At 33.2% G+C, this 12,030-nt stretch overlaps 1 long non-coding RNA gene across 2 annotated transcripts; it reads right to left on the bottom strand.

Annotated features, from left to right (window-relative positions):
• Positions 1–3,675: 3,675 nt before the first annotated feature.
• On the bottom strand, positions 3,676–8,249 carry LOC125673470 (uncharacterized). Of its 2 annotated transcripts, none has more exons than XR_007369548.2 (3): positions 7,991–8,249; positions 5,155–5,310; positions 3,676–3,835 (listed from the first exon to the last, which is right to left on the bottom strand). It is a non-coding gene; the product is annotated as an uncharacterized LOC125673470 (long non-coding RNA). The 2 variants fall into 2 exon arrangements; XR_007369549.2 differs by lacking the exon at positions 7,991–8,249 and adding an exon at positions 7,488–7,664.
• Between the last annotated feature and the right edge of the window lie 3,781 nt (positions 8,250–12,030).

Below are 12,030 nucleotides of genomic sequence, written 5' to 3'. Positions count from 1 at the left end.
GAACAATTCAATGTGATACTTACAGTACATTAACATATAGATTGGTACCTATTCATATCATATATAAAGGGTCGGGTTTGGTATACTTTTGTGGCCACGGATCTCAAAAAGTATTATTTCTTTTGTAATATTGCTTTCTTTGTTTTCCGAATTGTTCAAACCGCCGGTAAATCGTCTGACGTAGACCTGTTCTGACCTTCTCAATTCGTCAAACCACTTTTCAAACAATTTTTTCTTATTTTCTTTAGAATTTACTATATTTGAACAGGAATACTTCTCATTACCACCTCGTTAGAGTTATCGCGCTTTGATGACTCTTGTGCGTCATTGGTAAGAAAATGCACAAGTCTCGTGAGGAAGTACGAGATTACTGGAACATAAACGAAACGGTCATACCACCCCCCCCCCTTTTTTTTTAAGAGTTAAAATACATGGTGTATTTTTAAATAAAATGACCATGGGTCAAACTGCATTTTTCAAATATTCTAACACAATCGTATTAAAAATGTTACATGTTTTCAAACTCCACAACACCTATTTTAAAAATTCCAAACAATGATGTTCTCTGTCCTAAATCCATCAATATTTTGTAATTTTCAAAATAGCTTAAATGCAGTTTGGAAACGCATTAGTTGTGTTAATTAGTGTTATAAACGTCTTTAAAAATGCAATTTGGCATATATATAACTTGTTCTAAAATATGGAAATTGAAGTGGGGGGTGTTCGTGTACGATTTTCCAAGTCCATGCCATATGAACCTGTCCTAATTGTATGATAAAATAGAATGTCTTCATAGTCTGACAGAATAACTTTAAAAACATATTAATCCCATTAATTACAAGAAAGGTTATTGTGTCGGATGTGCATATTGGATTTTCCCTTCACAGTTCTTCTTGCGATTGATGCTTCATATCGGTCAGATTTGGCAGATTTAGTGCCTGCACTCCCTCACATAGTTTAATAAGTTCGTCTGTTTTCTTGTAAGAATAATCAATTTCTGAATTTGACTTTAGAATTTTAATCAGTGTTGTGGTTTGCAGTCGGTTATATATAATATGTATCCGACACCATAATTTATATTATGAAGGCCTTAGTAATGTTTACGTATGTTGTCCCGTTAGCACGACTTTACGCGCCTTTAATTTGAAGAGTTCCACTAATGGAAATGATAAGTATTGACAATCATTTAGTGTTTTATTTTTAAGAAGATCGTATTTGTTAGAATATCTACAGTTCACATTTTACGACTTCATGAAAGTGCAACGATACGCGACAATTGCGCAGAACTCGAAAATTCGAATTGTACTCAGCCTCGTTAAATAGAACACCGTTATCTTACGAATATAAGCAAGCAATTTCTTTTACGAGATAAAGTTTGAAATGTTTCCATCTTTTAGTGTTGAAATTAAATTGTAAGGAATGAACGTATTCTTTTGATTTTATGCGATATAAATTGATTTTGGACAATTTACGTTTTTTATAAACCCCGAATCGTAAGCATTTGTATGGAAGGAAATAAAATTAAATAATCTTTTATTCCATCTTCACAAACAAGTTTCTATATACACTGTACAACGCAAATTCCATGATAAAAGCGTTCACTTTCTTGTATGTGCCGGATTTGCTCATCGTAACTTTGCAGCTCCTGAATTACGAGTGTTTATATACATGTAGTATTTGATAGGATTTTATAACAAAATTATCCTTGGAGAGAAATACACATTTTCCGCATTTTTAATTTAATAAACGTAGACACGAACTCTAAATTAAAGTGTAAACTTACTGCAAATTTGTACAACAAACTTCATATGGTCGTATTGATGTGTAGATACCTGTGTGAAGGCAATACTTGGTGATAATGTAAGTATGCTGTCTATGACAGGGAAGTGATGAACTCTGATATATAAAATATATAATCTCTCCGTTCTTTATGCGCCCAATTCCCTGCTAAAATTCTTGTCTTGTGTGCTCACTTTCCAAGATTGTACATGCAATCAGTAAGTTAGATACACCAGGGAATGCAACCCGTCTTCTTCTTGATTTGTTTATCAGCCTTTCTAATCCCTAATCTAAAACTAGCATCACTGAGTCTGTTAAGAACCTAACTCAAATTGAAGACAACCATGTTCAGTATACATGTATATGTATTTTAGGAAATGAGGATCATAATGATGAAAGTTGAAGATAACGAATAGTGATCAGTCTCATAACAGGGCTACAAAATAGAGAGTTGGGCAAATACGGACCCCTGAATATACCAGAGGTGGGATCAGGTTCCTAGGAGGAGTAAGCATCCCCTGTCGACCGGTCACACCCGCCGTGAGTCCTATATCTTCATCATAAAGTATGAAATAATTTTCAAATACAACATGATATACTTTTTCGGGTGGATCCAATATGCTATTGGATTTGTGGCCTGTAGTTTTTACATTACCCACCTTTTTTGTGGACAGGCAGGTTGTGTTGTTTAGATAACAGATTAGTTGATTCTCATATAATTTTATGTGATGTTTGTTGGGGGTCATGTTTTTGGCCCCCATATATCTTTATGTTAGATTTTGCTGGGGGTCAGATTGCATAATACTTATCCAAAGACGTTTACCAATGTTTTCTAGTCTTTTCTGACCCCCATTATTTTGTCAAGTTTTATTTTCGTCATTTTATTAATAAATGACATTTTTTCAATTCAACACTGTGTTACTGGTTCTGCCTGTCATGCCAAAAAAACAAGCCTAGTCCACTTGGCAAGGTTAAGCTGAGGCTAACGGAACATAAATAAGTTATTATTTAATACGAAGTGAAATAATAACTTTTATGTGACATGTCCATGTATTTTTCATGTACTTATATGTTCCTATTTTTTACATAGTTCTGTTGACATTATACTACACTGTTCAGGGTCTGGGTTTACCCAAGCTGCTGTTTGGATGTTTTAAACCAATCAGCGTGGAACCTTTCTACCATGTGATCATTGTTCTTTGTTCTACTAGAAGGAGAAGCCACGCAAAATTTTGCTACGAAAATTATTGTTACCCACCATCCAACCCCAGTACTACCTCCTTTGTAATTGTTTTCTGCCTGTATTGTTCCATTACCCACCTGCCTGTAGTTTTTACATTACCCACCTTTTTTGTGGACAGGCAGGTTGTGTTGTTTAGATAACAGATTAGTTGATTCTCATATAATTTTATGTGATGTTTGTTGGGGGTCATGTTTTTGGCCCCCATATATCTTTATGTTAGATTCTATTGGGAGTCAGATTGCATAATACTTATCCAAAGACGTTTACCAATGTTTTCTAGTCTTTTCTGACCCCCATTATTTTGTCAAGTTTCATTTTCGTCATTTTATTAATAAATGACATTTTTTCAATTCAACACTGTGTTGCGACTGTTCACAGCTATGTTACTTGTATATGGCATATTCTGTGATTTTATGTATCATTATGATATCATACAGTTACTATATTTAGAAAATAGTGTGGCGCAATACTTACAGTATCATACAAATTATGTTGAAATGCACAAATATACGTATTAAAAACATCTTAAAGTTCCATTTCCTCTCATATCTTCAAAACGCTCTCTATGTACATTTAATCTACAAGTTCCCTACGTGATATCGTGCGAATTAATGTTCATGAATTTAATGACATAGAGTAGCAAAATGTCACTAATTCAAAAAAATCTACAAAGAATTTAAGGAACCTTAATTTGAAGTGAACACTAATAGCAGGAAACAAGAACGTGAATGGAATGTTACCATTTTATTGATGTTTAAATCTCTGCTTAAATCGCTCATAAACGGCGCTGGGTTCTTTGAATTTGAATGAGGACTGAAAGAGAAAAAAATCTAGAAATTAGATGGCAGCTTCATAAAGTAAATTATAAAATTATAAACGTACATATTTCAGATATAATGAATGACCAGAAATGTGATAATAACGAACAGTAATCAATCTCATAACTCCTATAAACAATAACAGTCTAATAACAAATAACGAACAGTGATCAATCTCATCACTCCTATAAGTAATAACAGTGTAATAACGAACAGTGATCAATCTCGTCACTCCTATAAGTAATAACAGTCTAATAATAAATAACGAACAGTGATCAATCTCATCACTCCTATAAGTAATAACAGTCTAATAATAAATAACGAACAGTGATCAATCTCATCACTCCTATAAGTAATAACAGTCTAATAATAAATAACGAACAGTGATCAATCTCATCACTCCTATAAGTAATAACAGTGTAATAACGAACAGTGATCAATCTCATCACTCCTATAAGTAATAACAGTGTAATAACGAACAGTGATCAATCTCGTCACTCCTATAAGTAATAACAGTCTAATAATAAATAACGAACAGTAATCAATCTCATCACTCCTATAAGTAATAACAGTGTAATAACGAACAGTGATCAATCTCGTCACTCCTATAAGTAATAACAGTCTAATAATAAATAACGAACAGTGATCAATCTCATCACTCCTATAAGCAATAACAGACTAGCAACAAAAAAGATAAAAAGGAAAACAAACACCCTCTCAAACCCAAAGAAAAACACTGCAACATGAAACAAATCTATCACTTCATGATTGCAGATTCCATACCCTGTATATTAATTGCAATAACTTCTTCAAGTACCACAGTTTTAGTAGTTTTGCTTCAGAACAAATATTGCAAAATGAAATAGTCAGCGATAATCAATATGATAGACAATAAAGGTGAATGTAAAGTCGAATATAATGATTTATTTTATTACGAACATGACTAGTACCTTAATGTTGTCGGGTGACAAAAGAACTAAAAATGAATAGTCAAAGATAATCATTATTTCCATGTAAATTCACATGATAATAAAAATCATGTCAAAGGCTTTGTTATTTGAATTACCCAGAGGGTGTTCGTGTCAAAGTGGATGTGCTCCGTCTTAAACATTGGGTTTTGACTTTTCTATTATTCTAAGTACTTTAGATAATTTTGCTTGCCTGTTCCTTTCAAATTTAGATATATTTTTAAGATTTGAAAGTTCTTAGTTTGATATGCTAACCCCATGAGTGTTTAGAGACAAATACCACTGCTGTCATCTGAGAGGAGTTAGGGGGAGCTATCACCAATGTGAGAAGCTACAAGTAACTCACCGAGGATCGTCTTCTTCTACCTGCACCAGATGCGCAGCAAATTCTTGTACAGAAAGTGCGGGTGGGGTCGTATTCACAACAATACGATCTGCATTCACTTTCTCCCTGGTCAATCAGTACAGCAATAAGTAAGCAGAAGACATATACCAGCTTCATCTAAAATAAACGAATTGAGGTATGGTATCGTTGAATCATGGTAAATGAAATTCATTGATTTTTTTTATCATTTTTGTATTTTCATGTATGTTTTAAAAGAAATATGCAACACATCAACAAGTAATCTTTCTAATTAAGACGTACATGGACGACATAACTCTTCAGCTAATCTTCTCATGATTTAGTTGAACAAATCGGGATTTTTTAAGTCGAATTTTTAATCATGAATAGCAACCTCGTATTTGCAAACATGAGAGCCGACTTTATTTACAGACATCTACATAATATAGAAGCTTTAACCGCGATGCAGACATGTTCGGTGACAGAATCCAACATCTAGTGGCAAGTATTTAGCACCGCTCATTTAACATTCACTCCTACTCCAATTAGATCTGACAGTGCTACAGAAGTTCCGTGTAACTGCAACCTTGATAAAACTGAAAAATATGTTCATTACATATGTTCACGAAACCAGGTATAAGGAGGCGTTGAACCTGCCCAAACATTATATGCGCTTATCCAAATACGCTGGTATTACAATCAGTATGTGTGTTTGTATATGTGTGTGGGAGTCTCACTGTATTTTCCCTGCTGTGCCCTGGTAGTTAGAACCTAAAATAATCGGTCCATTATATATCTATTTTCATTGTATATAAACTACCGCATTACAGATCCAGTAGAAGAGTTCATATTTGTCTACCGATACTTACAAGTAACCTTTCTGATACAATTGGCGAGCTGACATTTTGTATCTTTGTGATGATTCAGTTGTATATTCAGTATTATTGAATTATTGCATTTTTGTATAGATCATAACGAGTCCGTATATATTTTCTACTATATTCCTGTTACTTTTTCATATACATGTACATACATACGTTTTCTGCGGACGTGTCATCGTTATCTTACTCGAGCTTGTATAGTAATGTTTCGTGTAGATTTATACACAAGGTACATTGCATCTTTGTCATAAGATTTAAGGTGTTATTTCTTTCTACTTTAAAAATCACATAGCTAGATTAGTGGAATATTATCTAAGTTTTTTCCTGATATGCTGTTATTATCATGGTGGTCAAATCATCTATGTCAATTATCTTAGGTTTACGTAACGTGTCACTCAAAATGTGGTGAATTTATAATATTTAAATCCAATGTCCTCGACAACATCCAGGCGAGTATCAATTTCAGTTCATAAGTTTTGCTTTAAGGATGGATCAACGCAAACGTCAACTTTTGATATATTCGTTTAATTTTGTTTTGTGTATTTCTGTATCATACGTAGTATTTGTCTGCTGATATTATCTTCGGTATTTAAAATTGATATTAAACGGTCACTACTACTATCTACCTGCAATAGTTAAAACCACGAAGATCCTATATATATATATATATATATATATATATATATATATATATATATAAAAGCACTAAAGTTCCAACAACACCCGATATCTCAGTATCGGATTCACAACATGGATACAAGGTCAAATACACAAATACAAAAAATTATACAAAGCACTAAAATGACCAACGACATGAACAACCATATATATATATATATATATATATATATATATATATAGTAAAATTGCACAAAATGTCCATGGTATATGTAATAAGTAGAAGAAAAATATATCCAACGATGACTAAGTACACATGATCCACATTTAATTAATTAGAATTAATTGAATGTGGATCATCTGTACTTAGTCATCGTTGGATATATATATATATATATATATATATCAGGAGCTGAGAGCGTACAACTTCAGTTGATGTTCACACTTATCAACTGCCTTAAATTTAAGATATTCAAAGCTCTTTTTTCTTTTTCTTTTTTTTTTTTTAAATAAAAAAGATTTCTACAATTATTCAGAATATAGAAATTTTGGGATTGGTTTGATACATGGAGAAAACCATTGGAATGATGATATACCGAGATCTTGCAACGTTTAATTTCTTTATATCAAATGAAACTTTTTAATAAATATGATGTTATATCTTTAAGTGTAAATATCGGAAAAAAGAATTTGGTATGTTCTTCGATATTTTATTGGTATTTTCTAGATGAAACGATTGAATTAAATTCTTTTCTGGTTAATGTTACCCTAATTCATATGGACGGTATTGATCATACGTGCGTATGTTGGTTTTCTCAGCTATAATGTTTCTCCTACCTATAATATATACTATGGGGATCCCGGTTTGATTAGGTCCTCAGTAACACTAACTTGTCGTAAGAGGCGACTTTATGGGACCGTCCTTCAGATGAAACTACAAAACTGAGCCCCGTGCCACAGCAGGTGTGGAACGATAAACAATCTTCCCTGTTCACAGGCCTTAAGCACCGAGCATGGCCCTAAATTGTGCAGCCGTTACCGGTTAATTATGCTTAAGTCTCCAAATCAGGAGGAAAATATCGAGAGTGACGTTAAACAATATACAATCAACCAATAAATCAATCTTTGAATATTTTAGTATACACAATGATTTCATTTTATAAAACTAGTATGTAACGGTAAATTTGATTTTTTCATATCTATGGCAAAGCTGAAATATGGCAAAATCAGTGCAATCACTAAAATGAATCAAGCATAGCAATATTTTCAAATAGTTCACCGACGAATGAATTCCAAGTATAATTTTGTGCAAAAGCAAATAAAGAGTAATTCTATCATACCTTTGCCGTCAATGAATGTCTTTGTCAATGGTCATATTCCACACGTAGAATTTATACTTTTACGTAGAATGCTTGACACACATATCTTGACCTTCATCTATTTACAAGTTCCCTTCTCTATGATACTGTACGTGTAATTAAGTTTTACTGAGAAAAACATGCATTTAAAAGAAAAGAGAGAGCAAAGTGGACAGTTCAGAGTACACTCTAACATATCGCAACATTACTACAGTGAGTTATAGATTCATGTATTTAAGACAGGAAAGGAAACAGTATGCACCCATCTTGACTTGCATCAAGGCACTTCTTATTTTTATGTGAACCAGTCCAATTAATGAAGGAAACTATTACATGAAGTATTTTCGGAGAATTCACAAACTTCATGTTAGCACGTCAATACAAAATTGCATACATATGTACCTTTTCCATATATGTATATTTCATGAAGTGTTTAGGTCACGTGTTCCTTTCCTGCAGACGTCGAAAACATGCGGTTTCTTCAATATCATATGTGAAGTTTGTTGTTGAGTTTGGATAGTATGTGTACATGTATAGATAAAAAAAATTCAGTTTCCTAAAGAACGATATGACGTTTGACTGTATAACATGAATACCCGAAATCCCTTGGTATCATAGAAATTCAATGTGACACTTACAGTGCATTTAGGTTGGCACCTATTCATATCGTATACAAATATTGGGTTTGACATAGTCTTTCGGTCACAGACCTCAAAAGGTACAAAAGCAAAGAGATGTGTTGCAAAACCTTTATATAATTTTCATTTATAATCTTTAAACCCCTAAAGATAGAGATATTTTATATTGACTGTAAGCAATTTACACGTTTGCCGAATATCATACAAACACAAAGCACAGTCTACCAGGTTTAATAGAGGCCAGCAAAGCTACACATGATGGCAAACAAAGGAAATTGAATGCTGTAAGTTATTTGATAATCTCAAGCTTATTTTTTATTTCTATAAAGTACTACTTTTGGGTATAATTTTATGTCATTTGTCAATGAACAAAACAATAAACTCACAATTCATATCTACAAATGAAGCTAATTTTTACTCTTTTTATGCCCCCCTTTGAAAAAGAGGGGGCATATTGTTTTGCACCGGTCAGTCGGTCGGTCGGTCGGTCTGTAGACCATGTGTTGTCCGTTCAATATCTTGAGAACCATTCACTTGATGATAATGATATTTCATATGTAGGTTAGTTATGAGTAGAAGAGGATCCTTATTGTTTTTCAGGTCAAAAGGTCAAAGGTCAAGGGTCAATCTACTCTGGACATAGGAATATAATGTCCGCTCAATATCTTAAGAACCCTTTGCTTGAAAGACATCAAACTTAGCACACTGGTACATCCTAAGGAGTAGATGACCCCTATTGATTTTGAGGTCATATGGTCAAAGGTCAAGGGTCAAACTGGGCATAGGAATATACTGACCATTCAATGTCTAGAGAACCCTCTGCTTGACAGACATTAAACTTAGTACGCCAGTACATCTTTAGAAGAAGATGACCCCCATTGATTTTGAGGTCACATGGTCAAAGGTCAAGGGTCAAACTGGACATAGGAATATACTGTCCGTCAAATATCTCGAGAACCCTTTGCTTGACAGACATCAAACTTGTTACACTGGTACATCTTCAAGAGAAATTGACTCCTATTGATTTTGAGGTCACATGGTCAAAGGTCAAGGGTCAAACTTGACATGGAAATATACTGTCTGCTCAGTATCTTGAGAACCCTTTTCTTGACAGACATCAAACTTGGTACACTGATACGTCTTCAGGAGAAGACGACCACTATTGATTTTGAGGTCACATGGTCAAAGGTCAAGGGACACACTAGACAGGAATATACTGTCCGTTCAATATCTTGAGAACCCTTCGCTTGACAGACATCAAACTTTGTACACTGGTACATCTTCAGGAGTTGATGACCCCTATTGATTTTTAGGTCACATGGTCAATCCACTCTTGACATAGGAAGATATTCTCTGCTCAATATTTTGAATTGATGATACTACTCTCAATTAAATGATGTGTGTGTATAACCCTTTTCAATTTTGCACCATGGGGGCATATGTGTTTTACAAACATCTCTTGTTATAAAGTATATGTGGTTACCGTAGTTCAATTCTTAATAGTATTTATAGTATGAACCGGTATATTATTACATGTGGATACAATGTATATTTAGAATGGTTAAGTTTGCTTTACTATTTTCTTTTGTATAATAGTTTATATAACATAACTATGATATCTTTATTTTATTTTTAAATTCTCAATACAAATACAAGCTGGCTTCTAAGGGGACTAGACGCACCTCTTACTTCTATTATCCACCTCCATTAAATCTAATTCTCGGTGTTTACTCCAGTTAGATGTATGTGATATTGACAAGGAGTAATCATTCTCATTGTCAACATATATTTCAAGCACTTGTAAAATCGTAAACAGTCTAAATTCATTTTATGATTTCCACCATCGATTTTTTGTTATTTGAATTATTCACACTGTAAGTTATTTTTATAACAATGTGCCATTTAAGTTCATGTTCTTATCTAAAAACGAACAAGAGGGGCATAATACAACGTAGGTCGTCATGTTGATTAAAGTAGGGCAAATTTCAAGGTAAATAAATGAGATAGAATAATTGAGATAAAAAATTATAATACAATTAGAAAGGTATTGTCACAATACATGTACATGATGTCTATATCGAATAAATAAAATAACACTACTGTGCACTGTCTGCACACTACAACACATTTGTTGAAATATTTTATATTTTTGCTAATACAAATATTTTATTTTCCAAATTACATATACTATACAATAATGAGGGGTAAAGTCTCCTCAGAGACACCTTACATAGTCCTTACCAGGGGTGACCGGGGCTCCCTAGATTAGGAACATGAATTATACAAAAAGAAAATGCAATGCTGTATTAATTATTAAGAAACATTTAATAGGCATACAAAACAGTCATACATACATGTGTATCCAACCGGAAGAATATTCCGATGGTATAAAGAGTAATATAACTCTTTATATACGATGGAGAAAAGAAAACATAAAAGAAGAATATATCTTTGATCGTGTTATTTTTTTAATTTACAAAGTACATAGATTACAGAATATATTCTGTTTATACAAGGGGATATGTACGATGATACAAAAGTCCAAGAAAGTAACCCCTTGTTCAAAAGTGTTTCTTAACGGAACGTGACAATATCTGGATATACGAATTTTCATTTCTGTACCAAGACTTACTATTTGATGACTATATACATGTACGATAAATGTTTGATATCCTGAAGGATAATACGTGGGGCACCAACCATTCTGTTAGAGTCTGTGCCCCTTAAAGCCTCCATAGAGTGACATAGTTTCAGTATTGTATCGTTCTTGGTTATATCCATGGAAGAACATAGATCGTGTATCCTCGGGGACAGAGTACCCACCAACAGAGATACCTGCTCGATGATTAAATGAAAGATGAAGATAACGAACAGTGAGCATTGTATATAGTGAATAAAAAGTATTCGATTTTCAAATAAAATTGATAAATCGCCGCATATATATTCAGTATTCAGTATTTGGCATATCCCCTTTTACTGGCAAAGATCATATCTTTCTTATTGTTGCACAGTTTGGTGCTAAGCCAAAACAAGTTTTTGCTGACAGACGTTTTAAATTACAGAAAAGGGCAGCCAGATTATATTGAATGTGAAAGAAACTCACACTTCTACGGTTGATATTTTAATGTTCTAAAATGGATGCCTGTTCGTCTTTATTCTATATATAGAAAGCTAATGCTTGCTTTCAAAGTTTTTGAAATTATGACACCAGAACTGAATGTTTTTAATTTTGTCAGACAAGTTAGTTCTTGAACAAGAAATATTGATAGTAGCATTTTATATCTACCAAAAGTTCGAACTGAATATTACTAACCGTCTTTTAAGGTATCATGTACAATTTTATGGAATCAGTTGTCCAAGTGTATCAGAAGCTGTGGTTCTATT

Source organism: Ostrea edulis, chromosome 3 (genome assembly GCF_947568905.1).
Source record: "Ostrea edulis chromosome 3, xbOstEdul1.1, whole genome shotgun sequence".
NCBI classification, from domain to species: domain Eukaryota; kingdom Metazoa; phylum Mollusca; class Bivalvia; order Ostreida; family Ostreidae; genus Ostrea; species Ostrea edulis.
Note: the sequence above shows the minus strand (reverse complement) of the source record. Positions and strands in the feature narration are given on the sequence as shown.